The sequence below is a fragment of the Pan troglodytes genome, chromosome 21 (genome assembly GCF_028858775.2).
Source record: "Pan troglodytes isolate AG18354 chromosome 21, NHGRI_mPanTro3-v2.0_pri, whole genome shotgun sequence".
Classification (NCBI taxonomy): Eukaryota; Metazoa; Chordata; class Mammalia; order Primates; family Hominidae; genus Pan; species Pan troglodytes.
In genome coordinates, this window is record NC_072419.2 from 32,166,561 (window position 1) to 32,179,033 (window position 12,473).

The 12,473-nt window shown below is 44.6% G+C and overlaps 1 long non-coding RNA gene across 8 annotated transcripts in view; it reads left to right on the forward strand.

The window, feature by feature from the left end:
- The first annotated feature begins 32 nt into the window (after positions 1 to 32).
- The window catches only part of LOC107969980 (uncharacterized), a 69,657-nt gene continuing 57,216 nt past the window's right edge, over positions 33 to 12,473 (forward strand). For 5 of the 8 annotated variants that reach the window (XR_010154116.1, XR_001712166.2, XR_010154120.1 and 2 more), the window contains exons 1-3: positions 33 to 120; positions 10,043 to 10,164; positions 10,725 to 10,823. This is a non-coding gene — a long non-coding RNA (uncharacterized LOC107969980). Of the gene's footprint in view, positions 197 to 10,042; positions 10,165 to 10,724; positions 10,824 to 12,473 lie in introns of all 8 variants that reach the window. The other 3 variants (XR_008541372.1, XR_010154115.1, XR_010154117.1) reach the window with 3 other exon arrangements.

Genomic DNA, 12,473 nt, shown 5'->3' on the forward strand with positions numbered 1-12,473 from the left:
CAGCGAGACGTGGGAGGAGCCGCGAAGTCACCAGACCATCTCCCGGCGCGGGTGGAATTCCCGCGATCTGTCTCATTCCCTGCGCCGCCGAGAAAAGTGAGATCCCGCGAGACTCCCAGGGTATGGTCTCTCAAGAGCCCTGGAAACGTGTGTCGGCGCCGCCGGGTGCGGCGACTTCTCAGTGGCTGTGGCTGGGGTTGGTCCGAAGCGTGGTGCTCTTCCCTGGTGTCTTTCTGCTTATCTCTTTCCTCCCTGGGCCCTCCGGCGCGAGGGACCGTCATCACTGCCCCGAGAGAGGTTGTCCGCGCTGCCAGGCGCTGGGCAGCAGGCTCTCCGGGTGGCCGGGCGGGCGGCGCGGAGACGTCGGCGGGCCTGATGTCTGCCTTGAGCGCCCGCGGTCCTAGCCTGCCTGTGCGCGTAGGTCACTGTAGGTGATCTGGGGACGGGGGAAGGTGGAGCCTGCGCCTTCCCGCCTCGCGCCATTTGCGGCCTTCGCCGGGGTGGAATCCCTGTCTGCCTGGTCCCGCGCCAGCACGTTTCTGAAGGATGTGACTTGGGTCTCTTACAACCCGTTTAGTACCTGTGCCCTAAGACGGAGGGGCTGTGTAGTGGCTGCCCCATGTTTTGCCCTTCCTGATTGTTTTCCTGAAACCTTGCGTTCTCAGGTCTTTGGATGCCTTTTACTCGGTTGTTTTCAGGCATAGCAAGAGGTTGAGGGACGTCGACCGCCTTTTAAACCCGCGGAAGGGCTGTAGCAACTCTTGTCTCCTAGTGCTGGCAGAACGGGGATCGTAACACTAATCTCTAATCTTTGTCTCTCTTGGGTACCTTTACTGTAATTTGGATATGTGGTCATCATTAGTGACCAGAAATTGACTGTCAGGTACAGGCCAATTACCTGATTTTGTTTAGCCAGTGAGCTAAGTGGTTTTTTTATTTTTTAATTTATTTTTATTTTTATTTTCGAGATGGAGTCTTGCTCTGTCACCCAGGCTGGAGTGTAGTGGCGCGATCTTGGCTCACTGCAACCTCCGCCTCCCGGGTTCAAGCAATTCTCCGGCTTCAGCCTCCTGAGTAGCTGGGATTACAGGCGCACGCCACCACCCCCCCGGCTAATTTTTGTATTTTTAGTAGAGACAGAGTTTCACCATGTTGGCCAGGCTGGTTCTCGAACTCCTGACTTCGTGATCCACCCGTCTTGGCCTCCCAAAGAGCTGGGATTACAGGCGTGAGCCACCGCGCCTGGCTAAGGGTGATTTTTACATTTGTAAATGGATTTAAAAAATCAAAATAACAGTGTTTTGTTACACATGAAAATCAAGAAATTTTAGTGCCCATAGTTGCATTAGAACACAGCGCACACATTCATTTCTGTATCATCTGTGGCTGCTTTTGCCATACAGAAGCAGACAGAGTTGAGTAATTGTAAGTGAGACCACGTGGCTGGAAATCCTAAAATATTCATTATTTAGCCCTTTAGAGAAAAAAATTGCCAGTCTCTCACCTCGCTGGTGGAACTCCTTAACAGACCACTGATGTTCAGTAGGTTAGATTAATTGGTTTATCTTTATATTAATAGGAGTTTCTTCTGCAGCGTTAGACTACCTACAGTTTCTATATTTTATGGAGCACAATCACAGTTGACATCTCATTGCTACGGTGGAGAATAAACCCACAGGCATTCCTCAAAACCATGACTCCTTTCTGTGCTTACCTCGTTGACGTATAGGGCTAGCCTATCAATTTTGGACATTTAGATTAGCAATCAGCCAAAATTATGGTGAATTAATTGGAGTTACTTTTAATTGCCTGAAATGTCAGAATCAATTTAGCATAAAACTATAGGCACAGGAAGCTTATAGGATTGGAGCAGCTTTTTTTTTTTTTTTCTGACTTGCATGCAGAGTTTGTTGTTTGCTGATTTAGGCAAAAATCTAAGGTTAGATGAGGCATAGCAGTCTGTATAATCCTTTTAAGGGGATGCGTTGTTTGATAGATTTCCTTTTGTGACAAGTCGTCTAATGGCATTCCATGACCTGTGCAACTTTGTGTAGAGCACCCTATTCTGTTGCTGTTCATATAAATCTGAATCTGTTGTCCCACACATAGCATCAATTGAAAATAAAAAACAGGAGAGGGAGGATTACAATTGGCCTATACCACCTCCTCCAATTGCAGAAACATCGGTGCTGCCTCCTTCGGTAGTAGAAATAGAAACCCCAACACAAAGAATTTTACGCTCTGCTGTCATAGCTGGAGAGCCCTTAGGACCTTGCGCTTTTCCTGTTTCCATAAGGCCTGATCCAAATAATTCATAGTAGGTAATTCATGAACACACTCCACAGGAATTTAAGTTGTTGAAGGAATTAAAAACTAGTGTGGTCAATAATGGAGTACAAAGCCCATGGTTCCCAGAGGAAGGAATGCTAGACACAGAACTCTGGGAACAAGTGGGGAGAAACCTTAAACAACATCAGGCGCAAAGGCATCAGGTCGCAGTAAAATCTTTAGTGTTATGGGCTTTAATTTGAGCAGCCCTGGCTCAGTTACACACAGAAGATCCTAAAAAGAGGAAGGAGAAGAAAACGTCACCTGCCTTATCACCTCCTCTTCCCTCAGCCCCAATATCACTGGGCCAAAATAACAAAGAGGAAACAGAGGTCTTACCTAAGCCGCCTCCTCCTATAGATAGGAAAAAGGACAGAGGATATACTACAGCTATCAGTCCCTGTCCAGGTGCCACTATGTAACTAGCACGGACCTAGGGGGACTGAACAAAGAGGGGGAACACGGGAATGAAAGACGAGATAAAAGTATATTTGGAAGAAGGGGTCAGGGGGCACCTTGCCTCTAGTGGACAAGGGGCCTGAGCTTTACACAGCCCTCCGTATTTATTAGGCAAAAGAGATAGCGAGAAGGGGGGCGATTTTTGGGTAATAGTCGGCCATTTGGTTCACAGCAGGCTTGCAAGACTGCATCCTTTGGACAATAGGCGCTAGATTTCTCAATAGATAACTTTAAGGAGCCTGGCACCAGGGAGTGATGTCCTTCAGCAAACCTTTTGGTGGCAGGGCAATGTGAATTTGCCCACATCCTGCATTCATGATAAACAGTTTGCTGTTTGATCATATAGCCTCCGGTGGAATTCTGAGTTGGTCATGTCCCATGGGTCTTCGGCTCCTTGCAACTTTGCTACTTGAATAATGGCTAGATGCAGTAAAACCTGACAGCTTTATTATTTTATTATTAACTGATTTTTGAGATGGAGTTTCACTCTCGTTGCCCAGGCTGGAGTGCAATGGTGTGATCTCAGCTCACTGCAACCTCCACCTCCTGGGTTCAGGCAGTTCTCCTGCCTCAACCTCCCAAGTAGCTGGGACCACAGGCATGCACCACCATGCCTGGCTAAATTTGCATTTTCAATAGAGACGGGGTTTTGCTCTGTTGGCCAGGCTGGTCTCAAACTCCTGACCTCAGGTGGTCCACCCACCTCGGCCTCCCAAAGTGCTGGGATTACAGGCATGAGCTACCATGCCTGGCTGACACCTTGATTGATTGATTGATTGAGACAGAGTCTCACTCTGTTGCCCAGACTGGAGTGCAGTGGCGTGATCTCAGTTCCCAGCTTCAAGCAATTCTCCTGCCCAAGTCTCCCTAGTAGCTGGGATTAAAGGTGCGTGCCACCATGCCTGGCTAATTTTTGTATTTTTAGTAGGGGGTTTTGCCATGTTGGCCAGGCTGGTCTCGAAATCCTGACCTCATTTGATCTGCCTGCCTCAGCCTCCCAAAGTGCTGGGATTACAGGCATGAGCCACTGCACCCAGCCAGCTTTTTTTTTTTAATTAATATTATTCGAGACAGGGTCTTGCTCTGTTGCCCAGGCTGGAGGGCAGTGGCGCAATCTCGGCTCACTGCAACCTCTGTCTCCTGGGCTCAAGTGGTCCTCCCACCACCATGTGGCAGCATGCTTGGCTAATTTTTTTTTTTTTTAATTTACAAAGAAAAGAGGCTTAATTGGCTTATGGTTCTTTGGCCTATATAGGCTTCTGCTTTTGGGGAGGCCTCAGGAAACTTACAATCAGGGTGGAAGGTGAAGAGAAAGCAAGCACATCTTCACATGGCTGGCAGGAGAGAGGAGGTGGGGAGGTGCTACACACTTTCAGTCAACCAGATCTTATGAGACCTCTATCTCAAGAACAGCAAGGGGGACGTCTGCCCCCATGATTCAATCATCTCCCACCAGGCCTCTCCTCCAACACTGGTGATTACAATTCGACATGAAATTTGAGTGGGGACACAGACCCAAGCCATATCAACTAATAAAGATAACACTAACTGTTGTAACAAACTGCAAATTTTAGTTGGCTGGGCAGTGAAATAGAAGTTCACTTCTCGTTTATATAAAGTGTGGTGTGGATTGGTCCTGGGTTGATAGTGTCATTTCTCCATGGGGTGACGCAAGGCCCAGGGTTTTTCTTGTCATAGCTTCACCATCCCCTAGAACCTGGGAATCTTCTATCCCCGGGCACTGGAAACCCGGAGAGATCATCGGGGAAGCACACCTGATTTTGAAAAACCCTGGCCTGGAAATGACCACTTCCCCTCTGCTTGTAGCCTATGGTTTGGCCATGACAAAGACAAAGGTGGCTGGGAGATGTCATCTGTGGCTGGGCAGCTGTTCCCAGCAGCCCCTCTATCTTCTGGAAGGTGGAGCATGAATTTTTTGTTGGTTCACTTGTGAATCTGTCACACCAACGAGTGCTGTAAAATTCGGAGTGGGATTTTACATAGAGAAAGCTAGAAAAACAACTGTGTGTTCATGAGGCCAAGGCATCAGGGTTGAGCACAAACATAATTTGAGTGCAGATTTGTCTCTGCTAGTTAATCTCACTTTACAGTGCCCCCAGTGTCATGGGTTATCCGGAAGGTTATTTCATGTACCGCCTTTGTGTGGAAGCACATTTCCATAGATAGTAGATAAAGATCTCTTAACCTTATATTTTCCCTCATATCATCATAAATAGCTTATGCGATGCCATTTCAGTGAGTCCGACAACTTCTCCAATGAGGCTGGATGCAGCAGCATATCTTTTTGTTATATATAAAAAAGAGTGACAGCATTCATCGTTTACAGTGACATCAATGAATTCTGCTTGTAGAGGTTCCCCATCCATCCGTTCATAATACCTTTTATGACTTCAGGCTTTTAAACATCGCACTCTGGTCTGTTTTTCAAATATACCACCATTATCGGCTCAGGAAGCCATTCTTCAATATTTCATTTTCCTAAGAATATCTGGAATATCTTAATTCCTATGAGGCTTCTCCATGGGGTAGGCTGTCAGGTAGGACTTTAACAGGAAAAGAGGGGGAAAACTGCTGCTGGAGACACGGTTCCTGAGCACAGCTGTCTGCTCTGTACTGAGAAGTTAAAAGGGTTAGAAAAAGGGGAGTTACAACACAGACTGAGTTATATCTTGGGTCATTCCTGACCTGGAAACGTATTAGCTCTTCAGAGCCCTTGAGTTTGCCATCAGGAGAAGGAGAGACACCCATTCAGGTGAAGCCTGGAACCACCAAGGGTTGGGTGAGGAATGGGCAGTGAATGTCCTTCCTAAGATACCCTTCTGCTGATGAGAAGTGCATTCTTGGTTTCCCAGGAAGTGCCCATTTGGACAGAGATGGAGAATTATGAGGGGCATTGCTTCTCAATGTTTTGTCACTTTTGAGGTGCCACGGTGTCTTTCTTTGGCCACCATTTCCTGGTTTCTTCCTTGTCTGCAGCTCTTACTAGAGTTAGGCAAAATCAATTTCAGGTTCGGCTCTAGTGGACTGGGAACAATCTCCAGCAGGGAACTCCTTGGACAGTCTGGGGACAGCTGGGACAATTCCTGAAGCAACTTAGATAGGAAAAATCACGATGAGCTTTGATTTAGGGAAGAACATTGTTGGGCACCCTGAGTCCACCTGCCGCCAGCCGCGGAGGGCATGTTATAAACACACCAGACACGCCAAGGATGGGAACATTGGACCTAATTTAGCAACAACAAATCCTTTCCCTCATGCATACTTCTCTAATTACAAATGAGATTGTGGTAGGCTTAGCATGGGTAAATAAAATTGATTCTGTCCACAAAATTGGAGATGATAAATGTGTTCAAGAAAGGGCTTCAAATGCCTAGCTGCTGATTAGAAAAGGCAAAATAATTGTGAGATGGTGACTAATAGATGGAAGGAATTGTGGTAGAATTGGTCTCGTTGCAGAAATATCACTGGTCTGATCTTTTCAAGGTAATTACCATCAAATGACAGTGTGTTTCATGCTCTACCCTTCAGTTGGCCGAGGCATTGCAGGAATCCCCACATTGACTCGGCTGTAGGTGGCTCTGGCTTTCTCTCTGTTTGAAGCCTGTAACGGAGCCCCTCTGTTTTCTTTTCTTTTTTCTTTTTTTTTATTATACTTTAAGTTCTAGGGTACATGTGCACAACGTGCAGGTTTGTTACATAGGTATATATGTGTCATGTTGGTGTGCTGCACCCATTAACTCGTTATTTACAGTAGGTATTTCTCCTAATGCTATCCCTCCCCCAGGCCCCCACCCGCAACAGGCCCCGGTGTGTGATGTTCCCCGCCCTGTGTCCAGGTGTTCTCTTTGTTCAATTCCCACCTATGAGTGAGAACATGAAGTATTTGGTTTTCTGTCCTTGTGATAGTTTGCTGAGAATGATAGTTTCCAGCTTTATCCATGTCCCTGCAAAGGACATGAACTCATCCTTTTTTATGGCTGCATAGTATTCTGTGGTGTATATGTACCAATTTTCTTAATCCAGTCTATCATTGATGAACATTTGGGTTGGTTCCAAGTCTTTGCTATTGTGAACAGTGCCACAATAAACATACATGTGCATGTGTATTTATACTAGCATGATTTATAATCCTTTGGGTATATAGTACCCAATAATGGGATCACTGGGTCAAATGGTATTTCTAGTCCTAGATCCTTGAGGAGTCGCCACACTGTCTTCCACAATGGTTGAACTAATTTACACTCCCACCAACAGTGTAAAAGCGTTCCTATTTCTCCACATCCTCTCCAGCATCTGTTGTTTCCTGACTTTTTAATGATCGCCACTCTAACTGGCATAAGATGGTATCTCATTGTGGTTTTGATTTGCATTTCTCTGATGACCAGTGATGATGAGCATTTTTTCATGTGTCTATTGGCTGCATAAAAATGTCCTATTTTGAGAAGTGTCTGTTCATATCCTTTGCCCAATTTTTGATGGGGTTGTTTGATTTTTTCTTGTAAATTTGTTTAAGTTCTTTGTAGATTCTGCATATTAGCCCTTTGTCAGATGGGTAGATTGCAAAAATTTTCTCCCATTCTGTAGGTTACCTGTTTACTCTGATGGTAGTTTCTTTTGCTGTGCAGAAGCTCTTTAGTTTAATTAGATCCCATTTGTCTATTTTGGCTTTTGTTGCCATTGCTTTAGGTGTTTTAGTCACGAAGTCCTTGCCCACACCTATGTCCTGAATCGTATTGCCTAAGTTTTCTTCTAGGGTTTTTATGGATTTAGTCTAACATTTGTGGATGAATGAGTCTTCGTGTAGCATTTTAAGGAAGTGAGATGTACAGACTCATTACAGATGGACCTGTTTGCTAAGCACAGTACTTAAACTGCCATTTTGATAGATTAACACTAGTAGTTAGAGGACATCTTCAAATTTGCAGGAAACATGGTTTGAATAGAAGATTTGTAAGTCACTGTTCTCAGTGGCTCATGCCTATAACCTCAGCACTTTGGGAGGCTGAGGCAGTCAGATTGCTTTAGGCCAGGAGTTTGAGACCAGGCTGGGCAACATGGTGAGACCCCATATCTACAAAAAATTTGAAAATTAGCTGGGTGTAGTGGTGTGTGCCTGTGGTCCCATCTGCTCGGGAGGCTGAGGTGGGAGAATAGCTTGAGCTCAGGAGGTTGAGGCTACAGTGAGCTATGGTCCTGCCTCTGCACTTTAGCCTCGGCGACAATAAGACTCTGCCTCAAAAAAAAAAAAAAAAAAAAAAAAGATTTGTGACTGTGAGACTTGATCTAGGAATGAATGGAAATGCAACTGTAGTCATGTTTCTCCTGCATTCTTCCATCTGCAGAATGGCACCATTGTTGTGCGGATGCTGATGCCCAGTGTTGAGCCTGTCGTCTCCTACCTTAGGGGAAGTTCTCCTGGCCCTTCCCAACTACCTCCCCTGTGCAAGTTTATTACAACTGAACGGCCTCAAGGGCAAGTGTGCCTTCTGGTTTAAAGTTTTCTCAGATTAGGGCACTGTCAGGTTTATAGGGATGAAACAGAAGCAACCAGAAGAGAATCTTAGGCTCCCACATCTACCCAGCTACCGCCAGCCCTTTCTGTTGTTTGCTGGATCCCACCCTTACTGAGGGATATCTTTCAGCAATTCTTTCCTCCTTGGTTTTGCATCTTCAAAATTCTCCCACCCTTTGAATCCACTCCATTTAGCATTTCACTGACACCACTCCACCGAAACTACTCTTGTCAGGCCACCAATGACCTTCACCTTGCTCTTCAATCGCCATTTCCTGGCCTCTTCTTATTTGTCCTATCAGTAGCATTTGAACTAGCCAGTCACTGCTTTCTCCTTGATAAGCTTTTTTTTTTCTCTTTCTGTTTTTCTTTTTGAGATGGAACCTCACTCTGTTGTCTGTTGCCCAGACTGCAGTGCAGTGGCACAATCCTGGTTCACTGCAACCTCCACCTCCTGGGTCCAAGCAATTTTCCTGCCTCACCCTCCTAAGAAGCTGGGGTTACAGGTGAGCACCACCATGCCCAGCTAATTTTTGTATTTTTAGTAGAGATGGGGTTTCACTATGTTTCCCAGGCTGGTCTCGAACTCCTGACCTCTAGTGATCCACCCATCTTGGCCTCCCAAAGTGCTGGGATTACAGGTGTAAGCCACCGTGCCCAGCTGATAAACTTTCTTTACTTGGCTTTTGGGACACCACACTTTCTTCATTTTCTTCCCAGCTCACTGACTACTCTTCCTAGTCTCTTTTCTGGTTCCTCCCATTTCCCTGACTTTCTGGTATTAGAGTGCCCCAGGGCTGCTTAATTACACTCACTTCTTTGGTGATCTCATTCACTTTTATGACTTTAAATACCATCTGTATGTATATGCTGATGACTCAAAATTGTATCTTCCCTGGATTCTTATCACTTAGCTTGGCCAGAGGATAGAAAAGTAAATACAGCCAATTAATCCCGGAAAGGTGGTCAGTCATACTCACATTTTAAGAAATGCAAATCCAAACTATAAGAAGATACCACCTACATATATGGGATAAGCAAAAGTTTAACATTTGACAGTCAGAGCTGGTGACCATGTAGGAAAACAGGCCCTTATGTACTGGTGGAGGGAATGTAAATTGGTGCAGCCTCCTTTGAGAATAATTTGGCATAATCTGTCCCTTGAACAATCATTCCCACTGCTAGGAATTTACCCTTGGAAATACTTTCACAACTTTTACAGGATGCAGATACTAGAGCATTTCCTGCAGCACTGTATATTCAAAAGGGTGGAAACCACCCTTGGGTGCTTCAGGAACCACAAAATAAAATTTGGCATATCTGCAGGATGGAATACTATGAGACCTAAATGTAAACAGAGGAGATTCTTCTGCATGTTGGGGATCACAAGATTCACAATGATTTATAGAAGCTGCCAACCAAAGTTTTCTTGGGGCAGTTTCCCTAGAAGTAGGATGAAAAAAGACTTCCTTTCATGCCCCTCCTTTTCTGTCCCCTTATTACCGAAGAGTGAGTGCAGGAGGATAAAATGTGGAGGCCCCTGCTTCCTTAATTACTGGTCTAGTCACAGCCATTCTTGAGGCCCACTTTCTCCATGAAGTATTTTTTTACATCCCATGATCCCAGGCACTTTATTTCTTTAGTTCTCAACAGTATCCCCAAATTACCAGCCTGCATCTGTCATCCTGTATTTATTGCTAGTTTTTTTTTCTTTTCTTTTAGATGGAGTCTGGCTCTGTTGCCCAAGCTGGAGTGTGTTGGCACCATCTTGGTTCACTGCAACTTCCACCTCCCAGGCTCAAGTGATTCTCCTGCCTCAGCCTCAAGGGTAGCTGAGATTACAGGTGCCTGCCACCACGCGTGGCTAATATTTGTATTTTTAGTAGAGATGGGGTTTCACCGTGTTGGCCAGGCTGGTCTCAAACTCCTGACCTCAAGTTATCTGCCTGCCTTGGCCTCCCAAAGTGCTGGGATTACAGGCATGAGCCACTGCACCTGGCCCATTTATTGCAAGTTTTTGAGAGCACTAATATATTTATTATTCTCCCACAGCATAGACCTGTGCCAAATACAGAATAAGTTTCCAGGCATTTGTTGAAGTCAGAAGTGAAAATAAGAAGACACCAAATGAATAATAACTAAACTAGAACACACTCAAATTAATACCAGCTGACCAACAAGGTTGTCAAAGTATTATCAGAATACCTGATAATTGCTACCTGGGCTTTATATACTTAGCCACAGTTTCCATTATTCAGAATTGCAGAATCCTGCTTTCCCTGTCCTCCAAAATATCTGAATAAATCATGCAGCAGACAATGACAGAAGTATAAGAAAGTATATGTCTTTCCCATACTGAAACTGCTATTTGTCATATTCTTTTTTTTTATTCTCTCTTACCCAGGCTGGAGTGCAGTGGCATGATCTCACCTCACTGAGAACCTCCACCTCCAGGGTTCAAGTGATTCTGCTACCTCAACCTCCCAAATAGCTGGGACTACAGGTGTGTGCCACCTTGCCTGCTAATTTTTGTGTTTTTAGTAAAGACGGGGTTTCACCATGCTAGCCAGGCTGGTCTCGAACTCCTGACCTCAGGTGATCCACCCACCTCAGCCTTCCAAAGTGCTAGGTTTACAGGCATGAGCCACCACACCTGGCCTGAGTTTCTTATATACTTTGGATGTTAACCTCTTATCAGATATGTGGTTTACAAATATTTTCTTCCATTCCTTTCGTTGTCTCTTCACTCTGTTGATTTTTTTTTTTCCTGTGCAGAAGCTATTTAGTTTGATTTAATTCCATTTATATATTTTTGTAACCTGTGCTTTTGGGGTCATATCCAAAAAATCCTTGCCAATATCATGGAGCATTTCCCCTAAGTTTTCTTTTAGTAGTTTTTTAGTTTCAGGTCTTACATTTAAGTTTGTAATACATTTTAAGTTGATTTTTGAATATGGTGTGAGACAAAGTTCTGATTTCATTCTACTGTATGTGGTTATTCAGTTTTCTCAGCAACATCTATTGAAGAGATCACCCTTTCCCCTTTGGCACTTTTGTCAAAAATCAATTGACCATAAATGTATTGATTTAGTTCTGGGCTCTATTTTGTTCTACTAGTATGTCTGATTTCACGTGTCAACCTCAAAAATCTGAGACAGGTCTCAGTGAATTCAGAAAGTTTATTTTGCAAAGGTTGAAAATCTGTGCCTGTGATACAGCCTCAGGAGGTCCTGATGACATGTGCCCAAGGTGGTTGGGGCACAGCTTGTTTTTGTTTTGTTTTGTTTTGTTTTGAGACAGAGTCTTACTCTGTTGCCCAGGCTGGAGTGCAGTGGTGCAATCTTGGTTCACCGCAACCTCCGCCTCCCAGGTTCAAGCACTTCTCTGCCTCAGCCTCCTGAGTAGCTTGGATTACAGGCGCCCGCCACTCGCCCGGCTAATTTTTGTATTTTTAGTAGAGACAGGGTTTCATCATCTTTACCAGGCTGGTCTTGAACTCCTGACCTCGTGATCCACCCTCCTCGGCCTCCCAAAGTGCTGGGATTACAGGCATGAGCCACCACATCTGGCTGGTTTTATACATTTTAGGGAGACATAAGACATTAATCAATATACGTAAGATATACATTGGTTCCATCAGGAAAGGTGGGACCACTCAAGCACAGAGGATGCTTTCAGGTCACAGGTAGGTGAGAGGCAAATGGTTGCATTTTTTTTGAGTTTCTGATTAGCCTTTCCAAAGGAGGTAATCAGATAAGCATTTATCTCAGTGAGCGGATAGATGACTTCAAATCGAATGGGAGGCAGACTTGCCCTAAGCAGTTTTCAGCTTGACTTTTCCCTTTAGTTTAGTGATTTTTGGGCTCTAAGATTTATTTTCCTTTCACATTTCCCCCCTTTTCTTTTTTTAAAATCTTTTGGAGAAAGCATTTTAGAAGAAAGCAAGTCTCTGGTCCCAGGTTTTCTCAGATCATTCATGGCTAGGATGGTTTATCCTAGATGTGTAGGTCCTGAGTTAAGAAAGCAATTTTTAGCAGGTTAGAATTCTCATGTTCTATGAAGAGAAAATAGGGAGAAAAAGGGAGAAAAACAACAACAAACAAAAGAACAGTCCTGGAAAGTCAGTATAGGCCACATGACTCTGAAGTCTATA